This window comes from Conger conger, chromosome 5 (genome assembly GCF_963514075.1).
Source record: "Conger conger chromosome 5, fConCon1.1, whole genome shotgun sequence".
Classification (NCBI taxonomy): domain Eukaryota; kingdom Metazoa; phylum Chordata; class Actinopteri; order Anguilliformes; family Congridae; genus Conger; species Conger conger.
The window spans coordinates 58,788,674-58,804,618 of NC_083764.1; the positions used below are offsets into that span (position 1 = coordinate 58,788,674).

The window sequence follows — 15,945 nt, forward strand, 5'->3', positions numbered from 1 at the left end:
CTCACTATACTCACATACAATATACTCACATACACTATACTCACTATGCTCACATACAATATACTCACATACACTATACTCACATACTCTATACTCACATACACTATACTCACGCTATACTCACATACACTATACTCACATACCCTCTGTACACATACTCTATACTCACATACACTATACTCACACTATACTCACATACACTATACTCACATACCCTGTACACATACACTATACTCACATACACTATACTCACATATTCTGTACTCACATACACTATACTCACATACCCTGTACACATACACTATACTCACATACACTATACTCACATATTCTATACTCACATACACTATACTCACATACCCTGTACACATACACTATACTCACATACACTATACTCACATACGCTATACTCACATACGCTATACTCACATACACTATACTCACATACCCTGTACACGTACACTATACTCACATACACTATACTTATACTCACATACACCATACCCACCTACACTATACTCACATATTCTATACTCACATACACCATACTCACCTACACTATACTCACATACACTATACTCACATACTCTATATCCATATACTCTATGTCCACATACCCTATATCTCAGGGCGTTGTAAGATGCTGGGCTCTAAAATGATGCTGTAATGGGGTGTGTGGTGATGGGGTGGTCTGGGGTGGTCTGGGGCGGTGAGGCCCACTGTGTGGTCTTTTCACGGAGCCCAGAATCCCTGCCGGTGCCCCTGCCTACATCCACAAGGCGAGACTCGGGTTTCCTGCGTCTGAGGAGAGGACCTGGCTTATTCTTCACGGCTGAATCTGATTAGCTGATTGTGATTGTGCGGAGCATGCCAATTTGTCAGATTTTCCGTCGGACTCGAAGGCAGGCTCGCGAGGAAATCCTTTACATAAGCCGGAGCTGTATGAAATGCCCATAATCCTGTCCCTCAGGCCCCTTGCGCATTCATATTTTACCCGCTTTCGGGCGGAAATTTAAGCAAAACGGAGACCGGCTCACCTTTTAATTAGAACATGCACTTTCACCAGAGGACACGGAGGATTGAATACCGAATATAATCTGTCATCTGACAAAAGAGCAACGAAGTACAGCCAGTTAGAATCTAATCACTGCCTAACAATGGAGTCTCAAGATTTAATTTACCATTGTTACAGTCGCCAGTCACCAAAGAAATGTTATAATGCGTCAGTGTTTAACAGACAATAAGAGCATAAACATCCGCAGGGAAACTCCAGCATGGCTTACAGCTCGGTGCAAGCCGGTAAAGCAAAGCTCAATAAGTATTTTAATCTTATATTTAGAATTCAAATCTTGTTTTCTATTTTGATTTTCATTAAATAAGAGACAACCATTTTGGCAATGAGGTGAGACAGTTTAACTCATTTAAAGATTTGCCAATGAGCTAAGGGAATTTCACTTTTAACTAAAAATAAGCTAATATTTGTTGCATTAATGGCATTTGGCAGACGCTCTTATCCAGAGCGACGTACAGTTGATTAGACTAAGCAGGAGACAGTCCTCCCCTGGAGCAATGCAGGGTTAAGGGCCTCGCTCAAGGGCCCAACGGCTGTGCGGATCTTATTGTGGCGAACCCCCACTAGGCTTCATGCCACCCTGCTTACTTAAGAGAGTTGCGAGAGTAAGACACTAAGACGCTATTTTGTAGTGTAAAGATTCTCTCCAGGAGTACGCCTGTCTCTCACTGCACGGGGCTCCAGGCCTGTCTGCCCTTCAGGCGGAAATGCGCTCCGAGCACAGGGAACATCGTCAGGGGTCTTCAGAGCCGGGAGCCCCAGGGCCACACGGGAGTGCGGGTCGGTGGGTTGATTCAATTCCCCCCCGCGCACTACCCCCCTCCACCCCCCACACCCTCCCCCCCGATCCCATCTCCCGTCAGGGACGCCGTAATTCCATTAGACCTCCTCCCCACCTGCCCCCGCCGCGATTGTTTTACAGCCCCCCCCCCCAAAAAATAATCCCGCTGTCGGCGTTAACCTCTCCCTCCCCAGCGGTGCCGGAGCGAGCGCGACCTTGAGCGGTTCATTTGCAGCTTCGCCCGCGGTGTCAGGCCCCGCAACAGGGCCCCGCAACAGAGCCCCTCAGTGTTCCTGTTTACAGACGTGTCTTTTGTGTACCAGATAAAGGTGGCTCAGGACCCGCTCCCCTCCGTCTGCCAGAGCCGGGATAAAGATTTCAGCGCTTTGTAATGCGGCGGAGATTTCTTGAGATGCAAGGCTCCGATTGCAGTGGCACTTCATTCAGGAGTGACACGCAGCGAGAAATATGCCCCCTTATCTTGTCCACTTCTCAGAAAGCTGCCTCCGTATCGTCGGATTTGTTGTTCTTTCGTCACCCCTCAGAAGTCGCCGGATACGTGACGGGGGAGATGGTTCTGAGCAACGTGCCCCGGTGCACGCAGGTTGTGAAACTCCCTGGGAGGAAACGCCGACCGTAATTAACTCCTTATCGTCCGCTGCTGATAACAGGCCCCAGTTTGTACGTGTAATGGTCAGACGCATTGTATTGTGACAATAAAGCAGGAGTGTAAGTGGATGATGTCATATTTTGTCTAACCCCGCTCCTTCTCCGGTGCTGACACGGCAGGTCTAGTCACCGCTCACGTTGCACAGCGAAGGGAGGGCCTTTTCTTTTTCTCTGTCTTTCCACAACAGCCATATTTCAGAGCTGCCACGTTAAAAAACGTGTTGCTCACACAAGTCACGGTCCGAAGCATTACGAGTGTTTAAGGGAAACCGGGCTACAAGAATGGATTCCATCAAGCAGATTTTCACTTAATGTAATCTTTGTTGTTGATGTAATGGTTTGCGTGCTTCCGTTCAGTTTGACGGTAATAATAGGTGCTGTACCTCCCTGGGGGATAAGTGTTCAGTGCATGGCATGTCTCAGGAGGCTGCGATGTGAAACCCCGGTCTTGCTGATGAAAGTTGATGCCTAGTTGATGCTAAAAGAGAGGGGAACCTTTGTTTCATGCCCACGGTGGGTCCAGGGCTTTCTCTTTTTGGTTGTGAGATGGCTTTGGCGTTTGCCCAGAGTCTGGTGACAGGGAGGATTGGTTTTGCATGGCCAGAGCCGGTGTGTGAGTTTTGCTGTCCTGTGATTTTCTCGATGGGCTGTTCCCGGGACTGTGGACTGTTTGGTTTTGCGTTGTGTACAGACCGGGGCGCCGCTGAGTGCGTGTGAAGCTTGAGCTCTGTGTAAACGGGCAAATTCGGCGACGTCGCAGCCCAGATGCGACTAAGAAAGCTCCTAGGCAAGAGTTAATGCAGGAGTGCCCTTTCCCCTCCGCCGGACTGGAGGGCATTGAACCCTTCCTCTCACCTGACCAAAGTCACTTATTGCCAAACGTACCTACAGCCTTACCCTAGGAAAATGAAAAACATATCTTTTGAGCACAGCTAGACAGGGTGCACTGGCAGCTGTCCTCTCTCACGTCAGACACCTGACGGTAGGGGAAATTCTGGCTGTTTTCTGCCCCGCTCACGGTTCAGACTGAGGAATTGGTACCCGTATCAGACCACAGCAGTCATCGCGTGTGTGGTCATTTGTGTCAGAATCGGGCAACAGCCAATCACAGAGCGGGCCAGGAGAACACAGCCAGGCTCTCCCGACATGTATTTTTCCCACACAGACCTGAGAAGGGGGTGTCTGAAACAAGCCGGCTCCTCCATTTCGTTGCTGTATGATCAAGGCACGGGAGTCCAGTAACGTGCACCCCACCCCCCACCACCCCCAGGCCTTCCCTCCGCTGCCCTTCCCTCCAAAGACACGGATCTGAAGGGCAACGTCTCGCCCATTTCCCCCCCGAGACGGTGGGGCACTGCAGGCCACACCAAAACGGGCGGGCGTTATCGCTTACCCCCGCCCCATCTCGCCACAACCACTCGGCTAATTACACGAACACGTTTCACCAGAAGTCTAATGAAGAGTGTTTGTTTCTCTGAAGAGCTGGTATTCCCCCTGGTGCAGTACCCGTTCACCAGCTGCCGGCACCTCATCTGCACATATTCACAGAGACAGCTCCATCACATATGTATTTATGTATTTTTCTATATGCATTTATGCAAACGCAGTGTATAATACCAAACCGCATGATAATTGTTCACTTATCTTTTAACAAATAATATAATGGCAATTATTTTGCCCGGTTTATGCTTAACAGAGATCTTTTTAAACGCACGACTACATATAATTTCCTATTTAAAGAATTCCTCATTTCTCCTAAATAAAATATCACAATAAAATCTCTCCATAATGCATTATTCGCACAAAGAATGAACCCTCATATAAAACCGCTGGCTGGCTGGAATGCTTTCAGTGTTTATGGCTGAGTAGCTGTAAGAGAAGAAACCCGATTAAAAACAAGATTGGAATAAATTTGCATGATGATGCTTGTGCATCTGTTTTTAATACGTTTACTGCTCTATAGCATTTAGCTGGTATATTAAGCCTATAAGCCTATATAAACTGCGGCTCTCGTGCAAACAATTAAACGAGTGTTGATTTAGCATGTAAGACGCTTTATTATTCTGCTGCATGTCGAAGTGACGCATCATGATGGTGAGTGATTCTGGGATATGTAGTGTTTGGGGAATCTGATCGATGCACGCTGGACTCTTTATAGCGGGAGGTTTTCCATCCTGTTGGAACTACCTGCAGTCATTCGGTGGGAGAGACGGTGAGGCGATCTCATCTCGAGAGCCTTCCACACACACACACCCCTTGGCTTTCGGCCACTCTCCGAGCCCCGTCTTGTCTAACTCGACCTGTTGTCTGTTGATCTGAGCTGTCCTCCTCTATCCAAACCGCAGTCGGGTCAGCCGAATCGGGCACAGTCAGTCAGGCATACGCTGGAAGTGACAGCGTCTTTGTCTGAGATACTCGCTTCTACAAAAAATCTGCCTGCGGAAGACTGAAGGGTGCCCGGTGTTTTGGCCTCGCGCCGTTGACCTTTCCGGCGTTTTCTCCACGCCGTTAAGAGACTCACTGCGTTAGTCACGGCTGCTCACCCTGCCCTGCGGTCTCTCTCTAGCGCCACCCTGAAGCGCTGCCACTCCATCGCACTACCCCTTTTTATTCCTGCTCAACACGGGGAGCAGCTTATTTTAGACAAGCAAAGCCCTGCCCGGTGAATTCAGGAATCACATTAACAGAAGGCCAATTAAAAACAACCACTTTTTAAGGATCTAGCCAAAAACCTAATCCCTTAAAAATAACACGAGCATCCTAATCATGCTCTCGAGACAAAGAACCCAACCCACATCGATCCGAAGCGGCCCCTTCTCTTGGAAATCAGGATTTTTGATAAACTGGGCTGTAACTCACACACAAACCGAACGGGGTGGCAAACGTAGGCCTCTCTAATGGTGATTGAATATGCTCCCGTGAACGCTGTCTCTAAACACCGGACACCCGAGCATTAGACACGACGTGTGCGAAGGAGGAGGGGCGCCCCCGATCGTGTGTTAGTCACTGTGTGCAGAACAGACGGGGCAAAGGGGGAGGAATTGGATTGGGTTCTGAGTGTCCATATGGGCACCCGGCTAAACTGACGGGGATGGAAATTGATCCTTTTAATTAAAAGTAACGGTATCTGGCGCTGGACCGCCTGGCCGTCGGGCTGCAGCTGTGGCCCCTCTGGCGGGGGGGGGGCGGGCGGGGTGGGGGACAGGCGGGGTAGGGGCTGGGTGGAGTAGGGGCCTGGCGGGGTTGGGGCGGGCGGGGTGGGGGACAGGCGGGGTAGGGGCTGGGTGGGGTGGGGGCTGGGTGGGGTAGGGGCCGGTGCGGAGGACAGGAGGGGTAGGGGCGGGCGGGGTAGGGGCGGGCGGTGGCGGGGTATCGTAGCACAGAGCGCCGACACCGGCGTCACTCAGCGAGGAAGCGGGCGGCGGCGGGATAGGTTAACGACGTGAGATTAATCGCTTAATTAGACGGCTGCGGAGCTGCGGGCGCCCTCTCCTCCCCGTCCCTGGCCTGGATTCCGGAGACGGATCGGGAGGACGCGGCCCGCGCCCTTCCTAGAAGGCAGAGAGGCGCCGGTACTGACGTAGCCGTGTAAAAATAAACGCCGCTACGCCCCCCTGCCAGCAGTTCGGGGCGAAGACAGCGGCTTCGTAGCGGCGTTCTGTTCGCACGCGCGCGGGACCCAGCGCGAACACGCGCACACACAAAGCATATCCTGTCAGAGAGCGCTTATGCTAATTGTTTGGCGTTCTCTGAAGAACGAGCGCGGCAAGACCCTAATGTGCCATAAATAAGTGTTTAAGCTGCCAAGTGTTACGGGGGACGGGGCTGCTGGAGCAGAAGTAAGGCGCTAATTGGGAAGTAGCGCGCATCCACAAATCAATAAATTCATACCTAATGATCTCCTCTCCCACAGACGCTACATATTTAATAGAGCCTGGTGTATCGCGCCGGACCGAGAGCCAGCGGGTCACCTGCCGCAGAGCGGGCTGCTCAACGAGTCCCGTCCCAGAGATCCTGAGCAACAATTAACCCTTGTGCTGACGCTCCCCCTCAGGCATCCACGCTAACAAAGAGCGTGTCCCTTTAACACCGGGGAGGACTCGACCGGGAGTTTCCCGCGTCGAAAAAAAAGCTCCTCTCCTCACCAAAGAAATGAACCCGGTTTTTCATTCTTTTTGACATTTAAAGAACCCTTCTTTTTTCATTCCCGGTGACTCCCGGATCAGATGAAAAGGGCTGACAGTGTTCAGAGGAGTTATGTTGACTTTTATCTGCCGTTTGGAGAGATGTGCAGGGGTGAGATCTCAGACTAGCCGAGGAAGGAGGGGAATTTGTGTTTGTTTGGACCGCACTGTCGAGCCACCCAGAGGAGAGGCTTGTGTTTGCATCACAACCCCCAGCAGCAAGCTCTAATGAGCCCCTGGAACAGAATGAACCTCAGCCATTCTCCCAGTTTTCCACACACAGGCATAATATCGCTAATATATAATGCATATTTTGTTAATTATTAAACAATCTGTGAATGTTTTCTTTTTTTTTTTGTTTGAACGGGCTTAGGTTTCTGTAACCGAATTCGTTTTTTTTTTCTGACAAAAAAACCTTGAAAACGGGCAGCAGTTGTCTAAGAATATATTTGCCTTATGTAATATTAATTTGTAGTTCCGAATCTCTCGGTGGCATCAATATTTGAGGGTTCAAATTCGCTCAGCTTTTCGGAAAGCTCATTTTGGCAAGCCCGCTGGATTATTCATAACATTTGCCCCCCCGTGACAAGAAACTTTTAACCCGCTTGTTCTCAAGAGCGCTGCCTCGCACAGCGCAGAGCAAAGCATCATGGGACGCCCGAAACTCCTCGCAGTGCTCTCGGAGATACGAGCGCAAATTTCCCCTCGTAGCCCGATAGGAAGCACCGGGCTTGCGCTCACCAGCCTAAATCAACACTCGAGCCCCGCTTAGATAATTCTCCTCTCCCAGGTCGTTCATAATTCAGCTAAGTGTCTGTACAGCAGCGTATGAATGTTTGGGCGGAATGGAAAAGTGTGTTTTTGGGAGCGGTTGGCCCTGGGAGGGCCCCGTTCAGGCCCGGCCTCCCCGTCTGCACGGGGAGGGGGCCTTGGTGGAGTCGTGCCAGGCCTGCATCAGAAGCGCTCCTCTGCAGGTCCGGCCGGAGCGTTTAAACGGCGATGGAGCGGTGCGGACCGCGCGCACACGCCCCCTCCCCGAGACTTCTCCTCTGAATAATAAACACGTCAGTCTGAATCAGAGACGACCGAATAAGCCCCGCAGTATCCAGGCAAGAAGAAAAAGAGAAACAACGGAAGCCTCTCTTCAAAAGCACCTCTTCAGGTCGTGAAGGTCTATCGCTCGGATCGCGGGCTGACGTCCGATCCTCCAGTTTAGGCCATGGCCGCGCTGGGGCGCGTAGCGAATTTCCCGCCGAGCGATACCCGTCCGTCTGCACCCCGTTACGAGGAGCGCATCCATGGGTTTCTCCAGAAGCCATTAGCTTAAGATCCCACCTGCGACGCTGTTGTAATTGCGTGTTTTTGGAGCCAGACGGCCCCGCGTGAGCTGAGGGGTTAAACGCGCGGGGCTGCAGAGAGGTCTCTACGGGAGAGCTGCACCGCAGGGACCGATGAATTCCTATCATAATAAGATTAGCTGCGGAGAGGGCTTCTTTGTGGAGCCGTCCCTCTCCCTCGGGAGCGCTCGCCCTTTTCTCCGCACGCACCGGTCAATGACATGAGCTGTGTCAAGGTGACATCTGGCCTTTCCCAGTGATGTCACCGCACGCCCGTAAGGCGCGCCCAAACAGCCGTGCCTAATGCTAATCGGGACAAACGAAGATCTCTTGTGATCTCTCTCTCTCTCTCTGTCAAATTTTCTCTCCTGGTATCACTCGTCACTCATCACCTACTTTTTTGGATTTTGTGTATATTGTTGTGTATTATTTGGTCTTAAATCAGTTAATTGAAGAAAATATGAAAAATATCAGCCTACTTGTGATAATAATATGCATCCACAGTGGGTGCAGGAATCACGCACAGTCAGTCAGGCATACGCTGGAAGTGACAGCGTCTTTGTCTAAGACACTCGCTTCTGCAAAATCTGCCTGGAGAAGAGTGAAGGGAGCCAGGTGTTTTGGCCTTGTTCCTCCTGACCTTCCGGCCCTTTCTCGGTGTCGTTTAGAGACTCGCTGCATTAGGCCGCTCTCCCTGCCCCGCGGTCGCTCTCTAGCGCCGCCCTCGAGTTCTGCCACCGCATCACACCCTTACACACACAGTGGGTGTAAGTGTGGGGTCCGGCGTGTTTTTGAGGTGCCCTTCTGAAACGGCGAGGCTCCCACTTTCTCCTTTCCTCCGTATGATGCGAGAGAGCAGAAGGAGGGCCTCTCACAATCCCTGAGATCCACTGGAGTGAACTGCAAGCCCTGCTCGCCAGCCTATTTCAGTAACTAATTAGAGTTCACGTTGATGCACTGTATTTATATTACAGCATCGCGCTCCTTTGGGAAACGCAAGGCACACCCTCTCCGAGCAGACTGCGAAATGAAAAGCAAAGCAGTGCAAGGCACACCCAGCAGACTAATGGATTTCTCTCTTTATGTCTGGCATTTCAGACTAATGTACTGTAGACGGAACAGCAGGTAACGGGTCGGTCTGAGAGAACTGGCAGTCTACCTAGGGCTTTGGAAACCATCTTTCGTGCAGAGCCAGCGATGAACTTGTGTTCTCAGATTCATCATCGTCTTAATTTAGAAAGATAAACTTGAACGAAACAACATTGACAAAAAACGACTTACCGTCTTATACAGGATTGCATTGGAAATGGTGGCCTGTAGCGTAGTGGTTAAGGTACATGACTGGGCCCCTCGAGGTCGGTGGTTAGATCCAGGGGAGGATCGTCTCCTGCTTATTCTCATCAACTAAGTCGCTCTGGATAAGAGCGTCTGCCAAATGCCATGAATGTAATGTAATGTAATGGTGCTGTCATTGGGGACATCAATTACGGAAACAGCACTAGTTCGTACTGTGAATCCATGCACTCATGGGCTCAATCGGTGCACCAGCGGGTTCTCACGGTGCCTGTTACTGGACCGAGAAGGTCCGAGAGGACAGGCTCCTTTGTTTGACGTACTGCATAGCCAGGCATGAACTGCACATCGCCGCAATCGCCGATCGTCTTTCACGATCCCGCGGAGGGCCGTAACACGTCGAGGTCACCGAGAACAGGTCACCGTGTTCGTCGTTAGTGTGCTCTTTCCCATGCGTGACGAAAGCCAGGCTCGGGATTTCGTCTAAACACTGAACCGCTGAGCTGGCCCTGTTCATCGCCGTGTTAGCATGAAGAGCTTTTCGGACGTTCCGTTCCTGGTGTCCTCGCGGTGCAGTGTGTGAGCGGGCTAATTGTGCGCTACCCTACATGGGATCCGTCACGTCCACAACGCTCAGTGACTGTGCGGCGTCTCGCTGCCTCGGGGGTCATTGCTCTTGTTTACGCGGTTCAGTGTGTGTGTGCGGCGTCTTGCTGCGCGCATCCTTGCGGGGGGCGGCAGGCGTGGGGGTTTGGGGGCATCTCGGGGTGGCGTTCTTGCTCTTTTACGCGGTTCAGTGTGTGTTGGGTCTTACTGTGCGTGTCCTCGTGAGGCGGAGGGGGAGTTCTTGCTGGTATTTGTGGTTCAGTGTGTGTGGAGTCTTACTGCGCGCATCCTTGTGGGGGGTGGTGGTGGCGGTTTGGGGGCATCTTGGGGGCCGTATTCCAGCTCATTTTCACAGTCCTGTGTGTGGCTTCTTACTGTGGCCATCCTGCCGTGGGGTGCGGGAGGGAGGGAGGGGGGGGTCTTGCTCATCTCGGCGCGGTGTCTCGTTACCGTGCTCGTCTGCCGGTGCGTGTTCGGTTACCTCCTCATTCCTCAGCGTGCGAGCCTCCCCATTGTGCGGGGCTCCTCCAGGGAACAGGGCCCCATTGTGCTGCTGCTCCTCCCTGCGTTCAGTGTGACGGGGCCCTCACAGAGCCTCTCGAAACATCTCCTGTCTGGAGCGCGCTCAAATCTGCCACTGCGGCTTTTTTTTTTTAATAACGTCTAAGTAGGGTCTCTTTGTAAGTGACTAAATGGCTCTCTATTGTTCCATCAGGGCAAGAATAATGGGTAAGAACAACATCCTGCTATGATAACCCTTTCATACCCTTTTTAATGTGCAATTACCGTGGCATTAAAAGCCACAGGTCACAAATCATCCCTCGGAAAACACTTTAGAAGCTACTCAGCGGCTTGACGAGCCTCAGAGAAAGACGCGTTGTGGCAGTGCTGTTTTTCCGTATAATACCGTTCACCTCCGATACCGGCGAGCTGTTTGCACTTGTCAAAGATTTATGAAGGAGCGTTTATCCAACGCTTACCGGAAGCATCCAAATGAGCCTTTTTCGCATTGACTCCACATCCCCCCCGCCGCCAGCAACGCGGATAACTATTTAATACCCCTTTACGTCGGGTCGAGGAGACGCTGTCGAGACGGCACCCCTGAACGTGAAACTCTGGAGATGATATCAGAGGGCTAATCCCCGGCTTTTGAGGAGGCCATTACTTTTCATGTGCGTTCGCAGTGGGAAAAGAGAAACACCTACAGTGCGTAATTGCACTTTGGGTTCTGTCCGCTGCTGCCGATCTCTTAAATAATTCACCCGGAGTGGGAGAGGGGCCGCTGGACATGTGCGTGTCCCCGTTAGCTCGTTAGCGCAGGCGCGTCGTCGTTAGCTCGTTAGCGCAGGCGCGTCGTCGTTAGCTCGTTAGCGCAGGCGCGTCGTCGTTAGCTCGTTAGCGCATGCGTGTCGTCGTTAGCGCAGCGGCGGCGGGTTCTGGTCCAGGGGTTGAGCAGCGGCGAGCACGTTAGCTTAGCCAGGGCGCACTGTGCGCTGGCACCGCGACCCGGAGGCTGGGTATGGCCGTCTTTATCGCCCCGACGTTATCTCCACACGGCTCCACATGTGGGAAGCCTCCCCCCGTTCGGCAGGGTTATAATACCGGGGTGGAAGTGCCTGATTGTCGGAAATTGTCTAATAGGGGCCTCGTGTAAATGCCCGGGACTATCAAATGGAACATAACATTTGGTCTGATTGTTCGGAGGAACTTGTTGGTAGAATTGTCCATCCTGATCGAATTAGGACCCCCCCCCCCAACCCCAGTGTGTGTGTGTGTGTGTGTGGCACATCCAGACTGAGGGTGAGAAACGAGATAGTGAAATGCTCGATAGAGCCACCCCTCCCTGTCCGCACCCAGCCGACACCGCCCAGCGCTAACGTGCTAACCTCGGCTAGCGCTTCACGCTGCTACACGGACACACCGGCCCGGACCCGGAATCGCCATTGCGTGCGGAAGGACAGGCGTCTGTGTTTATTTTGCCATCATTTACACGGGTCCAGTGGATTAGTGAAACATGGTGGATATCTCCTCTCTGCATCTAACCTTCCTGCGACAGGATGAACTCAGGCTGTACGGTTCGTGATTTATTTGGTGTAAACTGTTCGGGGTTAGCTAATGGGTGTGTGGGGTTGGATGAGGGGAATAGCGGTGCAGGGGCAGTCGGTGAGCACTGTGGTCCATGCCGGCCTTCATCGGACGATGCTAGCTATGTAACCGGCAGCTTGCGGTTTTCAGAAGCATCGGAAGAAGATGAAATGGGAAAGATCAAATCTAGCAGAAGGAAATCTACGCACGAGCAGGGAAATGTGTCCATTTATAGCGCGAGTGCACTGCAGTCAAGTGTGTAAGTATTAGTGCTGAATTGCTCACCACTTAATGGGGTTTGGGCTCCATAAATATTATATGTTTTCGCAATATTATTTTTGTGTGTGAAAGTTTTACCCCCTGCCTTAAAATATAGCTGTAATGTAGGAATCCGGTGCTTTTGCATTTCAGCTAAATTAAGCTGGAGATAAACAGCCCTCCTCTAAATTGAGACGAAACAGATTGCTTCTACTAGGAGGTTTAGATGAGCCATTTAATTAGGAGAAATGAACAGTAGCATTACTGGTGAACTGTCAAACCGGGGGATATTTAGCCAGAAACCAACTGCTGTTTCGTCAAATTAAACAAACAAACTTAAAAAGCCAAGTTGACCTTATCTGGGAAATATTTCTCCAGCGAAGCAGCCTTATGTGGAATTAATTTCTAATTCCCTCTAATGGCGTAAGAGGCATTAATGGAAACACTCCGCTAAAATAACCACTCCCGTTACCGTCTAACAAATTTCGGTTTATGTGTATAAGTGAAAATGATAAGTTGCTGATCCATTATTAATGAGGATAAATGCTCTCCACTCGGGCACTTTTATTGATCCTCCAGGCACACTCCCGGAGTGCCTCGGTGGTGTTTTGGCAGTCGGAACGAGGGCGGGGGGTCGACCCCTGGTTGTTTTTTCCGCCCGCCCTCTGGTCTCATTACCCTTCCTCTCGGAGTATGTAAATACCGCCGCGTCTTTCTGCGTCCTGTTTCACATCAGTCGTTCTCACAGCGGTAATTAGCGGCGGGGACAGTTCGGCCGCGGGGGGGGGGGGGGGGAGGGGGGAACGCTTCTTCGTTCCAGATGTTTGGGCGAGCTGTGGGTTCGTCCCCGAAGAGTCCCCGCTCCCAGCCCTCCCTCTCTTTCCTTTTCGGCTCCCCGTCCCTGGACGTACGGCCGTCCCAGAGGGGCGGAGCAGAACGACCCCTGACCCCGCGCCGGCCACCCACCTGTCGGGGGGGCGCCCCGCTCACCTGTTCCGGCCGCCGGCTCTCGGGCGTGCCGGGGCTTTGTGTAAACGGGCCTGCGAAAACAGGCCCGTTGGCGGGTGGTCGCAGTCTTTCATCTCCCGGGGTGCCCCCAGTTCAGCCTCGCCTCGCGGGAACCCGGTAACCTTCCCGGGCGGAGTGACATGAATGGGAAGTGACTGACTTTGAAACGGGCGTTCTAAATTCGCCATGGCAACCGTGGCCGCGCGCGGGACACAGCGGCGCTTCCGGCTGACTGAAACAGGGCTGACATTTAGACGCGCCTTTGATTTGACGGGCCCATTCTCTTGTCACGAGCCTCAGATGAATTCATTCAATTTACCTCGTTTTTGTTGATGTTTCTGGGGTTTTTTCTTCCCCCGTGTGTGTGCGTGGGGGAAATTCCACTGCGTCTGGGAACTGGCCGACGCGGTTCTCAAAACCGAGAGACGCCGACTTGAATATACGCCTCGACTTACGAGGCAACTTTGGCAAACAATGAGCCACTTCAGGCCGGTAGACAAACATTTCCTTCACAAAGCCTGACCTTTCCAGCCATTGTGTCTTTGTGGGGACCTATGCAAATAAGTCCGCGGAGTGACTCCGGGCCAGGGGGGGGGGGGGGAGTCAACAGTTCACATACCAGTTGCGTTGTCCGTTTTCCTAGGCTAATGCCCGCTGACAATGGGGTTAATTGAACATTATTGGAGGAGGGATAACCTGGAGGTTTAGGGAGTGGGGCCAGCCGGGATTAGACCGGCTGCATTACTGCTCACTGATCTGGCCAGAGGGAAAGCCCTTTAATACTGAGAGTCCAGTGAGGGGAGTTTTGTGTTCGCTATAATCACTGCTGGGGGATCAGTCTCGCCTTGCTGGCTATCTGCAGGCAAAGCGGGGGCTTTGCTTTATGCAGGCAGGTCCTGGAGCTGTTATCGTTTAACCCCTCGAAGAGTGGGTTATGTGGAAGTAATCTTTTCAAAATGCAGTGTTCTAGAACCCCATGGCTTTCAGCCAACAGTAGTGGTTGTTACATCACCATTAGAATGTTTTAAGAACATTCTAATCTACGTCAGTGTTCTAGGAGCGTTATAGAACTCCATTGCTTTCAGTTACCAGTAGTGATTGTTACGTCACTTAACAATTCAGTTAAGAACATTCTAATCACATGTTTGTGACCTCACACTTTAAGGAGTTAAACGTTAAAGTTAGCATAACCATTAGGATCAGTCATTCTCTATCTCCCTCTCTCTCTCTCTGTTCCTCTGGCCTCCTGATGAGAGACAGTAGCAGGTACACTCCACACAGGCCTCCACATGGATTAGTTTCAGATCGCTCTTATCTGCCATCACAGCAGGCATGCAAATCCCCATCCCTGCTTTGAATTTCCTCTGATTTAAATATTTGCATGAGGATATCCCTGGGACTGCAGGGGGGAGGGAGGCTGGCAAATGACAAATTAACCCCTTTTAACCCGAGCTTCACTGACATACTTTCCATTATAGCGGGTACATTATTACGATGGATTTAAAAAAAAAAATGCATTCTTCATGAATTAATATCATTGTTGCTATGGTGATCTTGCATTTTTTTTTCTTTTTTTTTTTCTTGGGTAGAAAGTTGGCTCAGAATTCAATCGCGGTAAAAACTTTGTTTCGCAAGTGTTTTTCGGTGACTGCGGGGTATGCGCAGAGACTGCACGATTTTGTCTCGCAAGCAAAGGCAAGGAAAATGATCATGAATGCGCGAGAGTGGAGATGACACAGGTGTGATTTTCCGCTGGGAGTGTTTAAAGACAAGCAAACGGAGCTGAGAGAGCAGGGGACCCCCTGGTACGCTGAGACAAATGAGCAGGGGGTACAGTGGCAAACTGGAGGCATGCAAACAAGGCCTCAGCAATCCCATCTGTTCCCCCAGCTTCCTGGGTCCTCTCAGACACACCGGGGCTCCCCACTTTTTATTCTTCTCTTTTAGTTCTTTTTTTTTTGGGGGGGGGGGGGGGTAGGGTGTTACTTGTAGATGAAAAGAGAGAATTAAACCCAAAGGAGTTCTGGAAAACATAATGATCGCCGTGAACAAAAACTCAGCAAAAATAAGAAAAACAGATGGTAATTAAGCATTGACAAGTAAATGTGTCAGCCAGATTTATTCACAATTTTGATTTAAAAATGTGTATCGATAATGAATCACGGTGTAATTTTATTTTTCTGAAATACACATTACGTTTCTGCTTTGCATATTCGTGTTTCCATATTGCACTGACACGGTGATGTGTCTGTTTTACACATTGGCGTTGGATGTTGTCAAGTCTTTCTTAGCACGCAGTAACACTGCGAAAGCTATTCACCAATTATGAAAACTAATCAGCTAATGCGCAATGTTTAATAAATGTGCTAATACTCATGCTGAGCAGTGTTAACAGCATGATTAAAGCAGCATAACAGCTTAATGCAGGTGATCAGGGGGAGGTCAGTTCAGACCAGCAACCAGCTGGACATGGTTTAGCTGGTTGACCAGCTCCCAGCTGGACATGGTAAATGGTAAAAGGTTGGCATTTATATAGCGCCTTTATCCAAAGCGCTGTACAATTGATGCTTCTCATTCACCCATTCATTCACACACTCACACACCGACGGCGATTGGCTGCCATGCAAGGCGCCAACCAGCTTGTCAGGAGCA

The 15,945-nt window shown here is 51.0% G+C and overlaps 1 protein-coding gene across 3 annotated transcripts in view; it reads left to right on the forward strand.

Moving 5' to 3' along the window:
* LOC133128624 (receptor-type tyrosine-protein phosphatase F) overlaps window positions 1-15,945 on the forward strand; it is a 235,413-nt gene that overhangs the window by 86,136 nt on the left and 133,332 nt on the right. The gene's annotated exons all lie outside the window — the stretch shown is intronic.